Below are 16,942 nucleotides of genomic sequence, written 5' to 3' on the forward strand. Positions count from 1 at the left end.
TATCGATGTTGGCAACATAAATTTCTCCCGCAAGCCTGCTTTTATTTCTCAACTTTGACCTAAATTAACAACTTTCTGATTTTTTTTATTTTTTTTTTTTTGCTGAGATTTGCCAACAGAGGTCCCAGCTGTGCGTTTTATATTAATGTTCATCATCTAAAAATTGGACTAAGTTCACCTTATTCTTTTGATGGAAAATATATGAACACTTTCTTCTCCTTTTTCCTTTTTTTCTAAAGGCAGACTGAATGAAAAATTCTGGTCTCTGAGTTACATAAAAGATCTTTGTTCTGATATTCCACATTCACTGGAGCTCTGCACGTGGTGGGAAGAATGGAAGAGCAGAACAGAGGTAAGCCCTTTGCTGGCATAAACAGACTTGACTGCTAGTTGCTTCAGTGGTAAGCTGATTGTATTTGGTTTGAGTGTCTCCAGAGCTGTGCCATCATCATTCTGTCCTCTTGAAAATTATATCAAGTAAGTGAAAGACAATGTAAGCATTGCCATTTTAGTGACTGTACTGTATTATATGTACATATGTTGCTGCTTCACCTCTTAACACTGAGTTGTATTAGAAACTTCATTTGCTCTATGGAATTTTAATTTGGGAAGTGATCAGATGCTTTGCTTGAAGGACTGTGTGCAACTCCTCAGTGTACTATTATTTCACTTCTGAAACAAGAATAGAGCAGTATCTTGGTCTAGAAAGAGTGGTTCCTTTTATAGTTAGCAGGAAACATGCTGCAGATGTTTCAAAAATCTGACTTTTAAAATACATTTGTTTTCCTAGTATGTCAGGCTATTAGCTCTGAATCATTCTGCCTTAAATAGGATAGATTTGTGTATCCTATACACTGCTATGAGAAATTTCCAGGACTTGAAGCGAATCTGGATACCTGACTCAGGAACTTTTGATTTTTAGTGATATATATGTTTATTTAAAATAAAAACTCCCTCTTAAGTTTGCAAAATATTACAGTTTTTCCATTTCAGTTTTGTTTCAGAGAAGCTACATAAATTACACAACCTGTTTCTCCAGTTGTATAACCAGAATATGTAGGCCTTTCCCTAAGAGAGTAGAAAGACCAGTATAGCTTATTTTTGTCGTTTTCTGTTGTTGTTGGGTTGGTTTTTTTTTTGGTCTTTTTAATTCCTCTTCTCTTTAATTAATTTATTTATTACTTTTGGCAATTATGGTGTTCTTGCTGTGAATATTTGTGATAACTGACCAGACATCTCTAAACTGAATGTAATGAGTATAGCCATGCTTGTCCTGAAGAGGTGGAAAAAGAAGGAGTGAATCTGAATGTAGAATATGAAGTGTAACTGAATGATATTCTTGCTCTTGCTGTATAATATTAAGAATGGTGTAGCTGCTAGGATGCTTATGGAAAGCTTTTTACCTCCCAGGAACTCCGTATTATTTTTGAGTGCCCTCCTGTTGAACTCAGTGTAGTTTCTGATGAGACCCTAAGAAGAATGATGTCCACATACGTGCATAGACACCAAAGTCATCAGTTTACTGCATGCACACAGCTCTGGGAATAGAACTTAAGACCTTCGCCCCCGCAAACACAGCTGCTCATCTGGCTGTGGGCTTTGTAGCCAGCAGAGGGAACTGATAAACTCTCATAGGGCTCCTTTATATATTATTTCTAACCAAAAGAGGGCACTGATTCTCACTCACTCCATTGCGTGTCACTCCTCAGCAGTTTCACCTGTCATCCAAGAAGCAAGAGACTTACATTTGTCTTGCCTTTGCTATGAGATGTGAGCTTGCATGAAGATTTAATAATCAAAAGATGTCCCTAGACAGCACAGTGGTATTAATCTCCTGCAGTGCAATTATGAGACATTAAGTTCATTACAAATCAAGACAATTACAGAAACACATCCAACATTTCAGGAGTATGGGGAGACCAAGCACAATTGCTTACTGATGTGTACAAAGAATAGGCACAGTTATTGCACAAGACCCACAAAAGGCTTCAGAACCAGGACTCATCATTATCTTTTAAACTCATAACTTTTGCTGAAGCAAAATACTTTTAGCATAAAGAATGGATCTCACTTTCTTCTGGAGGGGAAGCCATAAAATAGAAATATATATTTGCTAGGATTTCATGTCAGTGAAGAGGTAAAAGTAAGAAACTTCTGCACAGTTAAATACAGATATTTGTTGGTTTTAATCAAAGACAGAACAAGCCATCGCTATGCTTTTGTCTTTTCTTGTTCCTCACTACAGTAACTCCACTGAAAGCCATTGCTCTCTTAGAAATACAACACCAGTAAAAAAAACCAATTATCTCTCAGGAGAAGGAAGGAATCCATGTGCTAGGGTAATTGAAAGGCCAAAAGAGTAAGGGCAAATACGGGGATATATTTAAAGCTCAGCAATAAAATGTAATCCTTCCTCCCCTGAGATATATAACAGGACATAAAGCAAATGGGCTGAAAATGCTGTGTTGCAGGTTTTCTCACTTGCTTATAACAACTGTCCTACTTCTATTGCAGGTAATACTATGTCAATCTTTTTTTTTTTTTTTTTTTTTTCTTTTTTTCTTTTTTTCTCCATACTAATTTTCCAGTTGCCTCTCACACATTCACTGTGAGCCTGTGAGCAATGCAAGGTTTGTGGTAACTTTCAATGTAGAAGAGTGAGAGACATGACCTCCAAAAGCAAGTAAGGCAGTTACTTCAGAAATCAAGCATAAGCATGTATTAATTTTATTTATTGATAACTCAACATTCACAAGACCAATCTTGTGTTACCAAGACTGCACTGCTATAGTTAGGTGTTGCTGCCTTTTCTGGTCCGTGGCAGTGGATCCATGCTTGCTCATTCTGACAAGAGCAGGCTAGTCTCAGCTCACCACAGAGGGTAAGAAAGGGGAGGTCATTTGATTATTTATTTCTTATCTATTTCCCCTCCAAGAATGACTTTAAAATCCTGCTAAGGGGGTTGTAAATGATTTCAAAGGAAGATCCAAAGTGTTAGGATTAGGTTACCTCTCGTAAGAAGTGACACTGAAATCCTCCCTGTTGTTCAGTCCTAAGGAAGCATGCAAAGATAGATCAGCTGCAAAGCGGTGTAATTTATAAGGCTGAATACAAAATGAAGCTTGGGATTAAAGTGCTGGACTGAAACCCAAAAGAGCTAAACATGACTGTCTGCTCTGCAATGAATTTCCACTGTGACCATGAGGCAAAAAGTCCATGTATTTATGCAGATAGCCCTGAAAGTGATGCTTGTTCATTTCCATGGAAACTACAGCAGTTACAAAGAGCACAATCACACTATTTGATACAGCAAAGTCTGAGACACAAAATGCTATTTTTTAACATAGTTACCAGCATTAGCTGTGCAATTCTGCAAGAAATGTTGTCGCTGCTGAAACACAACAGCGCCTCACATCCACCATTTGGTCTCCACAAATGTTCAGGGTCCCATTTTTTTTTTCCACATGGAAAAGTTTAATGGCACATGTTTGCTTCATCCACACTCCCATGACAGACACTATTCTGTCAGACTGCCCAACTGCTGCCATCTGTCACATAGCAACAACAGGTAAGGGAGTATTGGTGGGAAGGTGCAATTTCTACTGCCGTACCACCAACATCTGCCTCTGATGTCATGGACAACATAATAAAATAGGAGGTAATGCTTTTGGAGCAGTCCTTGGAGTATCAGAATGGCCAGAGGGAACATATCTCTGCCTCACAAAGAGGTGGTGAAAATAAATTAATGTAGATCAGAATGTCTCAGAGTCAGTGGGAATGGCAGGCCACTGACTAAGTAGTTCAGCCTATACAGGTATAACTTTTTCAGGTATCTAGTCTAGCATTTTTAATAGATGTAGAAATTGTGCTAGTAATTTCACTGGGCATTTGTGCCCTAAATGAACACACAAAAAAACACCCTTAAATGCCACCATCAAGAGAAGTGGCTCAGAATGCCTTCTTAACACTTGGCTGGTCAGTGATAGAAAAACATTTTTTTATATATGTATATTTTTAAATATTGTGGTCATCATTAAAAAAAAAAAAAAATCTGAATTCCTTTTTCTCCCACTGACTCTCTTTTTATTTATTTTTAGTGTGGTTATAGGATTATTTTTAAGTGATAATGTTTTTATCTTATTGTCAGCATGTTTTAATTTTAAAAAGGAGTTTCAGATGAGCACATAAGCCAATGAAGGCATTTCTAGACACCTAAGTATTCTGGGAGATGAGCTGGTTACAGTTTCCCTTCATTCCCTGCTGCTAAGTGATGCTCAGCTGAATGATCTATTCAGCCTAAGAGAGGAATTGCTCAGAGGAGATTCTGATCTAAATTAGATACATTCCTTTCAGTGGAGTTTTCCTAATATGCCCTGCAATCCATTTTTGAAATGCCAAAACATCACATTTCACAGCAGGCTTTAATAAAAGGTATTTTGCTATATACACATTTCTTGTGACAAATGCATTTTAAAATATTTTTTTTAATTGAAAAAATGCTCTGATAGAAGTTGATTTATCTGTTGAAGTTCTGTATGAAAGATGAGGCTTTACTGCCAGATTTTAGATGTAAATTCTATATATGATTCTAAGTTGAAAGCATATCTGTGCTTTACAAGAGGGGCACTTCAGTACATGGAAGGGGGTTTACTATAAAAATCCAGTGTTAACTAAGGGGTAAAATTTTGTAGCTTAAAGACAGAATACCTGCTCTAGGAATAGAATCCAATGATTCATGTTTTCTATAGGCAACTTGCATGGATTTTCTGGATGCAAATGTTGTTTTACTGTAATCCTCGTGTAGAAATCACTTTACTTTGTTTTGTATAGTTAGTTCTTTGTTTTGTTTTTTAAGAGAAGTTACTTATGTAATCTTCCAGGCAAGTAGCTGAAGGCAATGTTTTCTTTCCTCCATTAGATACAACAAATAACATGTAAAATAAAGAGAAGAATCTCTTACAGTATGCAGGAAAAGGCCTTTTGAGAAGAATTCTGCTGATGTTATACAGAGTTGTAGCTTAAAAAGTTCCAGCTACTGTGAGTACAGCTATGCGTGGAGATAATTCTTTCTTAGAAAAGACTTTTTTATTTGGGGAAAGAACAACAAAGGTTCAATTTAGGAAGAGAATTGTTTGGCTTTCAAAAAGAAAACCACTCTAACAGCAGAATGAATTACATGTAATATAAACAAACTATTTAGAGTCAGCATTTATTGCTTGCGTTTAGTAGTTCATGGTCTCTCATCTCTGAGAACTGGAGAAGCATTCTACAATGAGGATTTATTTCTGTGATGGAATTTCTTTAAGCAGGTGATTGTTAAAAGCGCACTGACACAACTGAATGGCACTGAGAATGCAATTCACTAATAGATTCATCTCTGTGAGGATGACACATGAACAGAGGGGAGTGCAAACACAGTTTTGAAAGCACTTACATTTTACTGTTTCCACTATTCAACAGCTGTCTGCATGAGACAGTTAACTATTCCTTCCTGTGGCATTAGAATGCCTATGTGGGCAACCTTGATAAAATGCAATTCAAGCTGATTTACAGCTTTCATAGACGTAAGAGGTCTGTTCCAAGAAGCAGAATGTTGCTTGTGAAATATGTACTTTAAGCATATTTGACACCATACAGCAAACTCCCTTAGCCTTACTACTGTGCTCCTGTGAGAGCGTAAGTTCGATTATATGATTTTTAAAGGGAAGAGAAACCTGTGAAGGTGCACTTCATCCCCAAAACTGTCCCAGTCTGCCCCGTAAATAATAACAGTTATAATAACACAAAGATTCTTTCTTGAGTCAGCACTTCGAGTTATCACTAAGCTATTTTTTTGTCTTCAAACTTAAGGCAGCTCTAAAGTGTCCTTTTTTTTTTTTAAAAAAAATAACTTTGACTGGACTGAAACCACTGAGAGGGATAATAAATTGTTGGAAGTGATCTGGATAAAAAATCTTTTCAAAAATCTATCAGAAAGGGAGAGAAGACCATTTCTCAGCCACACAATATTTCCCAGCAAGATCTGTTTTCATTTCATTGCCACAACAACAGATTGTTACTAACTTAACTGTCAGATGACACTACATCTTAAAAAAATAAAAAGCAAAGCAAGCTGCCAGCACCACCCAGCAAGGCAGTGCTAGAGTTCACATTAAGACTTCCTCACAATAACTGGTTAGAAGAGAAACCTGAAGCAGCAGTAATCTTACCTTGAGTGTACAAGATCCAAGAAGAGAAGATCACTGGTTCAAAACAGTGGAGGGCTGAGAAAGTGCTCTGATCAGCTGCTGGTAGCATGCACTTGGCTTTTATGTGCAGGTGGGAGGAGCTGCTCCCTACGGTAGGTGGGCAGTAAGGACAGCAGGCAGACAGCCTTCAGAAGGCACTGCACAGTAGGATTTTGCTCTTTGGGGACAGAAGGAGGGGGGAAAAGTAAACTGAATGGCATTCAGAGGAGAAATAATGTTGGATTTATTGATTTCTTTTTAAATGACTTTGTTAACTAACTGTTTTCTACTGTGTTTGTTTCTCTGAATCTGGTGCATTATTCTGGTTGCAGTTACAATGCTACTAGGTCTTTTGGAAAGATTTTTACCTCAACAGTAATAGTAGATAGTAACACAAAGTAGTTATCAGAAAGGCTTGTGTTTCTCTTTCTAAAAAGGAATAACTATGAATAAACAGCTTGCTTTGTATTCAGAACATCTATTCGATTGCAGATCCGGAATCCTTCTCAGTTTCTCTTGTGCTGTGCTACCCAGCTTTTCTTTGATGCAGCTGTAACTTGTTCCATCTACACACAAACTTTCTAATAGTTCAGTTTAGTGGTTTTATTGTTCCGTGTGTGTCTGAGTTCTAAACAATTTTCCCAACTGGTATTCTCAAAAGGCAAATGTAGCCGGAAAGACAAACCAGTAGGAATACACATTCCTGGTGGTTTCTTTATAAAATTATTCATTGTTCATTTTAACTCATTCACTGCTTTTAGGGCGTGGAAGAATGAGTGGCACAGCATCCAGACACTGGCTTCTGGAGGTGATACAGACAGTTGTACCCATCTGGAATACTCTGATTCTGTATTTGCACAAATTTCTGAACGAGCCATTAGAACCTTTATTGGTGTTATTTACCATAATCCATGAGTAATGTCTTTGTCATTTTGGAATGTCTGTGAGTGGAGAAAGCCAGAAAGATAGAACAGGGAGAGAAGGACTGTGGTGTGAAATCAAGGAAGAGGCTACAGCTATATCCTGCTTTGCAATCTGGGCAAGACCAGGAGAAAAACAAATGGCAGTCTGAATTTACAGAGTTAAGATAAGCAAGACAGTAGAGAATGTGATGGAGAATCAAGTGTAATATATGCTACTTCTTGCACTAAAGGGCCAAAGTTGTCACTGGGTGAAGAATTATGAGATGCCAATAGAACCTTGGCACTTCTGGCAGTATCCTGAATTTGTTCTCAGTGGTGGACTCTTGTGTCCATATTTTGTGATCTGATTATATATGTTATTATCAGTCTAACTATGTATGAAGTCCTAAGATGTTTATGCTGAGAATGCAGATTAATTCTTAACATGGACTTAGGGTGAAATTCACATCATTAGTTTTCTTCTCCTTTTCTCTTGATTATAATAAGCATTCTTGAAAAAAGAAGTATTGAATGGGTGAGTTGACCAGAACAACTTGAGTTGCAATTCTATTTGGTTTTGTCAACCTATAAATCACTCGTATATCAGTGTTAGGTGGTAGAAATAGCTGCAGAGCCTTTGTTGATGCAGACTGAGACTGAGAACAGTTGAACTGAAGGGTTAACTGGCTGGTTAAGTTGGTAAGGTTCCTAAAGTATCAGGTTGCTGTTGGATTGGACAGCTTCTATGTTCTTGCAACTAATTACCAACAAAAGTCATGCTATTTTGTTATTCCTGCAGCACTCAGTGGATTTTTACAGTTCTTATGAAGAGATGAGTTCTCTGAAGAGATTACAGCATGGTTTTAGGAAGGCTACATTAAGTAACGATAACAGGAATAGGGTTATAAAAGGTGCAAATTATAGCAATAAGGTTATGCAATAATTAGTTCAGGCATGGGCAATTTGTGATGGTTTGACAGATTAAGTAGTGCACATAAACTGGAATTATACTCATCTAACATCTGGTTGGTTATGTGCTTACAGAAATCTAGGTCAAGATTTTCAGAAATTAGAGAGTAAATAGATACCTCTGTCCTTAATGACTATTACTGTCTCGAAATTGCTGGCCTTTCTCTACATCCCTTTTAGAACCAATGGATTCTTCTTTTAAGATCAATACCTTCTAAAAATCATTACTTTTTTTCTTGGGAACAAAGACATAAATGCAGAGAGTTATCTGCAGAATTATTTTATTTAAGCTTTTCACCCTTATTTCAGGTGCTAAGTAACATTTTTCAAAAGTGAGTCAGTACTCAAGAGAATTCATATGCCATTGGCTGTGTACAGATGATTTCATATCCTACTGCATGGCAGACTGAAGGCTAACATTATCTTTTAGTACTTCCAGAAGAGAAGAAATAAACAAGTTTTTCTTTAGTTCTTTCCTTCAAGCAACATTAAAGCACTTTACAAATATTAAATTGAAATAGATGAAAAGTATCAGACTGTGTTAATGATTGTTAAAGCACTACTGTGATATAATTATATGGAAGATTATCTGATAAGACTAGAACGTTAGGTAGTCATGTAATTATCTAATCACTGCACTGCATTGCTTATCTTCTCTAATGAGTTTTTTAGTAGATGAAAGCTTTATCAAAATCTCTGTGGGAAATTTGATGTAGTTTGTCACACAAGTAAGTAGATTTCAGGGCATACTGCCAGGCTAGACAGTAACTTCAGTTACTGTTAACTCGTCTTGTCCCAGTGACCATGAACAATGTCCAACTTTCTAAAATGGTTAGACCCTATCTAATTCTTAAAAGCAAAGTTATCCTTCCAAGAGTACTTTCAATGGTGTAGTCCTCTTGCTTCATTCTTACCCTAAAATGCCCAGATTGGTTTACTATTCGTTTCCAAGAATTGTTTGGACTAGCGCATGCTTTTAGCACATCCAAAATCCATATCATGTACTCACATTATTTTATGTAGGTCTATTATTTTTGTGCAGAAAGGAACTGTTAGTAAGGGAATCAGCTTTGTGAAAGTACTTTAAACTTGGGAAGAGTGTTTTACCATGCTTTTGGGAATTGTACATGCTCAGCTAAGAAATACTATATGGTAGTTCAGAGAGCAAGATGACCGTCTGGCATAATTCAACTAACCTTTTTGTTGTGGCTCCACAAAGAGCTCTGTGCAGAATCTCCTGAAATACACTACATTCATATGGGAACTCTGAACTCTTCCATGAAGGGTTGGAGTGCCCTGACACTTTCTTATCATTTAGCAGACTTGGCAATGATCCTACGAAAGGATTCCCCCAGGCAGCCTTTGCAGCTGTCTTATGGCATTAGTGTTACTACATAGAATATTGGTATTGCCATCAGTATCCCCGTAGCATGTTACGATTATGAGACAGATTACAGCTTGCCAGTGGGGACAGAACTATAACCATAATTGTTATATTTCTGTATTTCAAGTATATTTGTTCTTCAGTCAGAGTCTTCTATTAAATTAAATTTGGTTAGACACACAAACTATATGGTAAAGAATAATCATTAACAGAGGTAGTTAAAACAGCAACTGTATAAATGAGAGATACTTCACTCTAGATCTTTTAAAAGTAGATATGTCCAAATTCCGACATTAATTCCAATAAAAGAACCAAGTGATTAACTCCCAGTTTGAGTGTTGCTTACCTGAAATAAATGTGGCTGAATGTGTTGGCTGTGGATGCAGAAAGAATGAATGTGAATTGATGGAGAGTTCAATTGTGAATAAATCATGATTTACGTAGCATTGCATCAACAGCTCAGGTAGGTGACTACTTCCTGTTTGGTGGTTGTATCAAAGGAGGGGGGTCTCTATCCAGTTAAATGGCATGTTGATGGCGGAAGATGAGCTATCGAGATCAAACTTTCAATACTTTTGTCAAACACAAACCAGATAGAAATTGAGAAATCTCCTAACATAAGTAGGATAATATAGCAATAGAACCCTAGTGAGGTACTCTTCCAACTTTCATCTATACATTAGAACCACCATAACTTTAAAAAGGAGAAAGACATTCCAAAGTTTATTTGTTAAATTAGTTAGTAGAAAAATATACTGACCAGCTCATAGGTAAATTTCTGTCAATCTGTACCATCCTCATAGAAATGTATTGTTCTTTTTATTTGACTGCAGGACCAAAGACATGAATGATTTCTCCACTTGACCAGCAGTATGCTTTATTAACCTGTGGTTTCAGGAAACATTCTGTCTTCTGTCGTGCTTCCCATCAGTGTGAGATCTATCCATAGTCTTTCCAGCATATTTGACTTTTAGAGAACTAAATGTGATTAAATTAAATGAGTTGCAGTTTTTATAGAACATAGTCTATTCCACAGTAAAGATTCACAAACCTAGAGGGAAGGATAAGGGGAGAAAACATTTTCAATTCAATTTATATTCTTCACGTCTTGAAGAATGTCCGAATTCCACTTTCAAATCTGTATCCATACACTAGGGTCACTTAAGTGATCTGCTACAAACTGCTGTGTGGCATTCCAGTGTAGGATAATCAGGATACATTTTTAAAGCGTGGATCTTGCATTGTAGATAAGCATACAGCAAGTCTGAGTGTGAGTATGGAAGCAATACCTGCCAACCTCAACCAATGTTTTCACCTGTATGACAGAGTCCATTCTTTACCAAATAACATGATAGAGACAGAATTGAAAAAACTGGAAAGATTTGATACTGAACACACTATAGCTATAACTGATGGCATTTTGAATCTGTCTCACTTATTTAGTATTGTGTCCACGAGTGAAAAGGGAATGCAGTCCAATACTGCTATCATTAGAGCAATCCATCCAGCTTACAATTGTTTGTGTTGCACGTGTTCTATATTTACTGACTTCCCATGTCTGAGTGTCAGCTTTGGGGCTTCCATTGGGATACATTAGCTGATTTTCATGCTAACCATATCAAAATAGGAAAAAATGCTTATTATCTTGGCAGTGTTTACTTAGGCTGTCTGTTTTTCAGAAGGAATATGATATAACAAGCTAGATTGAATGTTTAAAGGTTGGAAACTTGCTGGCTGGGGTGCTTTTATGCTGAAAATATTGGGGAGTCTCGATACACAGCAAACTGAATGTGAGATAGCACTGAGCCCTGACAGCAAAGAAGGCCAACACTACCTTGAGCTAGAGGAGTAGGAGCACAGCCAATAGCTTAAGGAAAGTGATCATCCCTTTGTACTCAGTGCTTACTAGGCTACATTTAGAATACTATGTTTGATTTTGAGCCTCCCAACGTAAGAAAGATATCAGTGAACTGGAGGAGTGCCTCTGAGGGGCCAGAGCACTTGATCTGTGAGAAGAGACTGCAGAAGCAGGCTTATTCAGCTTGACCAACAATTGGCTTGGAGAGGACTTAACAAACAGCAGCCCCAGCTACCTATGGGAGAGTTATTGAGAAAGTAGAGCTCTTTGCAGTGATGCATGGTAGAAAGACAGTAGGCAGAGCAGGTTGCCTGGGGAGGCTGTGCAGCCTCCATCCTTGGAGGTTTTCAAGAACCAACTGAAAAAAGCCCTGAGCAGCCTGTTCTGACCTCATGGCTGCCTCAGGGAGGGCATTGGACTAGAGACCTGAGATCCTTTCCAAACAAAATGAATATACAATCCTATGCTGTAGGACAATAATACTACTTCTCACCTGATACTGTGGAAATGTTCAGATTAATTGATTTTCAGTTCACCTGCATTTAAGAGACTGAGGCACTGGCCCAGAGTATGATCAAAGTTGATAAAGCGTCCATGTATTTAAATATAGAGTGTGTACATTTCTGAAAAAGAGCACACTGCAAATGAAGGTCTTAACTTTCAACATATGACTGGGGATTAAATAAGACTTGTCTTCAGTTCCACCAGAATGTGCTTGGTGGCAGTGTTATGCATTCTGTGTGTAGATTTTGAGTATTTTTCTTTTAAATACATTCCCTGAAAGTTTATTTAATGAAGCCAAGTGGCATACATTTTGGCTGTAATATATATTCTTTTAAATCTCTTTGCCAAAAGTTTATATAGTGGTTTTTTTGTTGTTGTTGGGTGGTTGTTTTTTTTTTTATTTTTGGTTGTTTTTTTTTTTAATTTTTTATTTTAGGAAGGCTAATTTGTGCTCTGTTTCAAATGAAATATAGCATCCTTGGGAAAACATGTTTCTGATCAAAGGAAATATTTTCTCCACTGACAGTGAGATTAACAATGGAGTGAACCAGAATTTCGATTAAATGTCAGTGTTTTCTACTCCAGCTCTACTACATAGAACCTGAGCTTTATTTCATAGGTATTGCTTACTTTGACCTATACAATTCATTAGTTTTGAAAGGATGAACAATTTTTGCTGCCTTGATTATGTCATAACTAAATTCTTTCCCCCTCTGCACTAAAAAACCTCCATGTTGAGACAGAGCTTAACTATCTTCATAAAACTGCCTAGTATTATTACCAATAAACCATAGGAATCTGATTCCAAATTCCAAATATCTTTTTTTTTTTTTTTTTTTTTCTGAAAAAGTGAGTATTTGGTCATTTTCAAAATTAATTTTGAAGAATGATGGAAAATTTTTTGAAACTTAAGATGGCCCTAATTGTTCTGGAAAGGGACAGTTTTTAGAGAACACCAAAACCACATTATAATAATGACACACACTTCATTCAAATTGCATCTCATTTTAGTGTTGGAGCAGACACAATATTATTTATTGGGCCCTTCACTGCAAGAAAGACATTGAAACCCTGGAGTGGGTTCAAAGAAGGGCGACAAAGCTGGTGAGGGGTCCAGAGCACAGGCCTTATGAGGAATGGCTGAAGGAGCTGGGAATGTTCAATCTGGAGAAGAGGAGGCTCAGGGGAGACCTTACTGCTCTCTATAACCACCTGAAGGGAGGTTGTAGTGAGCTGGGGGTCGGCCTCTTCTCTCGTTTAACTGGTGATAGGACCAGAGGGAATGGCTTCAAGCTGCGCCAGGGGAGATTTAGGCTGGAAGTTAGGAAATGCTACTTTTCTGATAGAGTGGTCAAGCACTGGAATGGGCTGCCCAGGGAGGTGGTGGAGTCACCAATCCTGGAGTTATTCAAGGAACATTTGGATTTTGTGTTGAGGGACTTGGTTTAGTGAAAACTATTGGTGATAGGTGGATAGTTGGACTAGATGAACTTGAAGGTCTTTTCCAACCTTGGTTATTCTATGATTCTGTTTGTCTGCAGAATACTGTGTCAAGGAGGAAGGTCAGCTTCCGCTCTCAGTTGTACCGTTGTACAGTTGTACACAGATATGACTGGTGGTGCTCATAAGATTTCAGTGGACTTGCTTTCCATTCCTTTAGTCTATTTTTCAGGATTCTTGCTTTGCTTAATAGATCAGTGTGGTCTGTGAAGTGTCTAGCAAAGACTGTCTGTCAGCTTGATGCCATTTGCAAGTGTTTCATCAGTTCCATTATTTTTACTATACACAAATTTGTAGACAGTCTTAAATCTATTGATTTTTGCTTCGTAGTTCAATGCTTTCACTACTCTTTTCTAGTGTAGACCTTAAACATGCTAATTTGTTCCCATGGACCACAACAGCTTAAAAAACAACAAACCCACAACAAAGTACTTTAATAAATATCCAAAAGAGCAATAAACTCTGCAAACAAGTATTGAGTTCACCCTAACATGATGATTATGACAACGTTTGAGTGACCTGTTCAGCTTGTAGTTCAGATTTGTCATGGAAAACCACTGAAGTCATTACCACTGGGCAACAACTAGATTGAAAGAAGTTCTAGTATGAATTAAATGCTTTCCATCATTTTTGGTGGAAAAATACCAAACTCAAGTAAATTTCTATAATCCTAAGTTTTTTTTGAAAGTATCAGTGTATCACTGAGAAAAAATTGCTTACCAGTATGTTCTTCAGGAGAAGGAAAGGAATATAGAATGAGTGGTTCATAACACATTGGCACTTTTGCATAGATTCCCAAGTGGTACTTGGCACTTCTGCTCTTTTTTTGGTGTATGTTTCATCTGGAAAAAGCTCTTTTCAATATTCAAAACACTGAAGGGAAAGAATGTGTAGAAAATGATCATTTCTATGTATTATATCCTGGACAGTCAAAGGTATTTTCCTAATTGTAGAAATCCTGTTAGACAGCTCCTAAAAGTTTATAATAATCGCCTTGGTTTTATTAACTTGTCTCCTTTCACATCATGGGTTCATTCTCGGTATGTTCATCTGCTCCTACTAAAACTGGAGGATTTAGATCAATGTTGGCTTTTTTAAATTTAATTCCATTCTAACTTTAACAGCCTTTTGCTAATGCACTGTAGTGCATAGAGTTATACTAGATGAAAGAGTGACGAGAGAGTAAGATCACCACCTACTTGAAAAGGGCCTTTTGCTTTTATGATGATAATAGTAAACAGTTTTCATTTGTGTGTGCCTGCTGGATAGACTTCAATGGCAACACAACAACCTGCAGAAAGGGCTTTCCTCTACTCTGATCTCCCTTTGGCCTAGAAATTGAGTGGAGTTTTAGTGAAAGAGGAACATATTGTATGTGATTAAATAGAGAATTCTTCTCCTAGTGCAGATGGTTCTATTACTGTCAGAGAGATGAAGCATCCAAAACTGTCACAGCTTTGTAACAGGAACGTGCTTCCTCTGCTTCACAAGCAGGTGAGTGGTACTGCTAGTACAGACACTACATTCTCTGTGGGAGATTCATAGACCTCTGCCATGAGTTACTGAGCTAACAGCGGGGTTTTTTTGTATGAGAATACTTTTAGACTGTTTATCAAACTACTTCAAGTACCAATTTCCAAGCCAAAGGTCAGTGTTATAAATTTTTTTAATTTATAGAGAAGTTGACATTCTGTTTTTTCTGTGAGTGTTCAGTTCAGACTTATTTTAGAAGAACTCTGCTAGCTAGGATCTGTCACTCACCCAGTTGCACCAAGAAAAAGCAGGCTGAACTACTGAAACTTCTCTAGGCATAGCAAGTTCTGTGAAAGCCCTTCTGCTTAATCCAGATGTACAGTCACTTCGTATCTTAAAACATTTATTTCTATTTGTGTTGGACTGGATGGAGTGTCCAGGCATTACTTTTTCTCAAACAGCTTCATGTTTATGTGTTACTGTTAACATTTGAATAAGCACAAAGCCAAAAGCATTCTGTCCCACAGAACTCAGATGAAGTTTATGCCAACTAAAAAAGCATTTAAAAAAAAAAATGAATGGAATCAGCTATATGTAGCTCCTTTGGGCTTCTCAGTACCACTTATAGAGCAATTTTTCCCAAAGATGATTAGAAATGAGGATAAATCCTCACTTGATAAATCCTACCTATCCATTCCAGAAAAGTTCCGGGGATACATGCTTGTCCAGTTTCTGGTTTGGATGACACACTAAAGTCAGAGATGCTTATATATACCATCTGATTCAGGAACAATGAGAACATATGAATAGTCTTTCTCACAAGATTCTCTACTTTTCTGGTGACAGAGCAAATACTGTGGCTACAGCCTTTCTCTGGCTTTTATTATGTGTGGTTTTGGAGAAGGACATTGTCACATGTACTTTATTAATGATTTGGAATCTTCAGCTAGTTTTCCAAATAACTTTTCTTTAAGAAAATTTTCTTATTAGTGGATTTGTTTTTTTTTTCTTAATCTTATGGAAGCAAGAAAATCACAGCAGAGTATTCTTTTACTAATCTTTTTAAATATTTGCTTCTCTGAAGATAAGCAGCATGACTGTAGGATTATATATACTGTACATACACACTCATACTGTATGTTTTCATGCAGGTGAGTTAGGAAATATTTTTTTAAACTGCCATAAGTTTATCTGAAGCAAATAAATTTTTTTAGCATTCCCATAATTGTAGTAAATAAAAGAAATGAAACTTTAATGAGGTTGCTGGCACCTTGGAGGCTAGGTAATGCACTACTGGTTTTGTTTTTGTTTTTGTTTTTTTTTTTTCTAAGGGAGATCAATTTTTGTTTGAGGCTGTTTTAAAATTTGTTACAGATTTCGTCTTACACTTTACAAGCTGATCTTACCCTCAGCCTCATGTCCTCTGCCCAGCAAAAACATGAATTTTTCATCCATCTTTAATGTAGGTGGGTAAGTAGTACAGTAGTAATCACCACTGTGTGAAATCTGCTAGCATAAAATGCTTTTATTCTGATTTTTATGGTGTTCAATTCAAGGCCTCGTTGTAGTGAGGTCCAGCTCCTACCAGGCCTTTCCAACTGCGTCTCTGTAGGCCAGCTTTATGATTCTGGAATGGTACATTTCAGGGTGAAATTCGTGAGAACTGGGAAAGTAAAGTTGGTTAAAGCTCCTGTTTGTGAAACAGTCTACAGAAAGAGATAAGACAGAGCCCATTTCAGATTGCACTCCAGAAATTTGCTAATAAAAAGCTAGGAAAAAAATACTACTAAGGTTAAAAGTTTTTCAAGATGACACTTGACTTGGCTATTGAATTGTCTTAATGGTTCAAAGTGGCTGTAATTTGGAGATATTGAATTTAATGCTGTAAAAAATTATTTAGTGAGCCCATTTTCTGTAGATAAGGTCCCTACGGTGAGCATTAGGCTGAGTACTGAAGTTGGCTAAATGTTTTGTAAACTTTGCTAACAAATTTATACACCTCTCACGTGTAAAAACAAACAAAAAACTGCACAAAAAACAAACTAATAAAGAAAGGCCAATCTTGGAGAGGCAGCATACAGAACTTAGCAATATATTCTCTGCAAGTAGATGCGATCCAATCAGA

General features: G+C 37.1%; 1 protein-coding gene across 2 annotated transcripts in view; it reads right to left on the bottom strand.

The window, feature by feature from the left end:
- COL8A1 (collagen type VIII alpha 1 chain) overlaps positions 1–6,329 on the bottom strand; it is an 86,103-nt gene extending 79,774 nt beyond the window's left edge. For both annotated transcript variants that reach the window (XM_052665021.1, XM_052665013.1), the window contains exon 1: positions 6,210–6,329. The gene's annotated coding sequence lies outside the window, so the exon portion shown is untranslated. The remainder of the gene's footprint in view (positions 1–6,209) is intronic.
- Between the last annotated feature and the right edge of the window lie 10,613 nt (positions 6,330–16,942).

Source organism: Tympanuchus pallidicinctus, unplaced genomic scaffold (genome assembly GCF_026119805.1).
Source record: "Tympanuchus pallidicinctus isolate F22 unplaced genomic scaffold, pur_lepc_1.0 scaffold10, whole genome shotgun sequence".
NCBI classification, from domain to species: domain Eukaryota; kingdom Metazoa; phylum Chordata; class Aves; order Galliformes; family Phasianidae; genus Tympanuchus; species Tympanuchus pallidicinctus.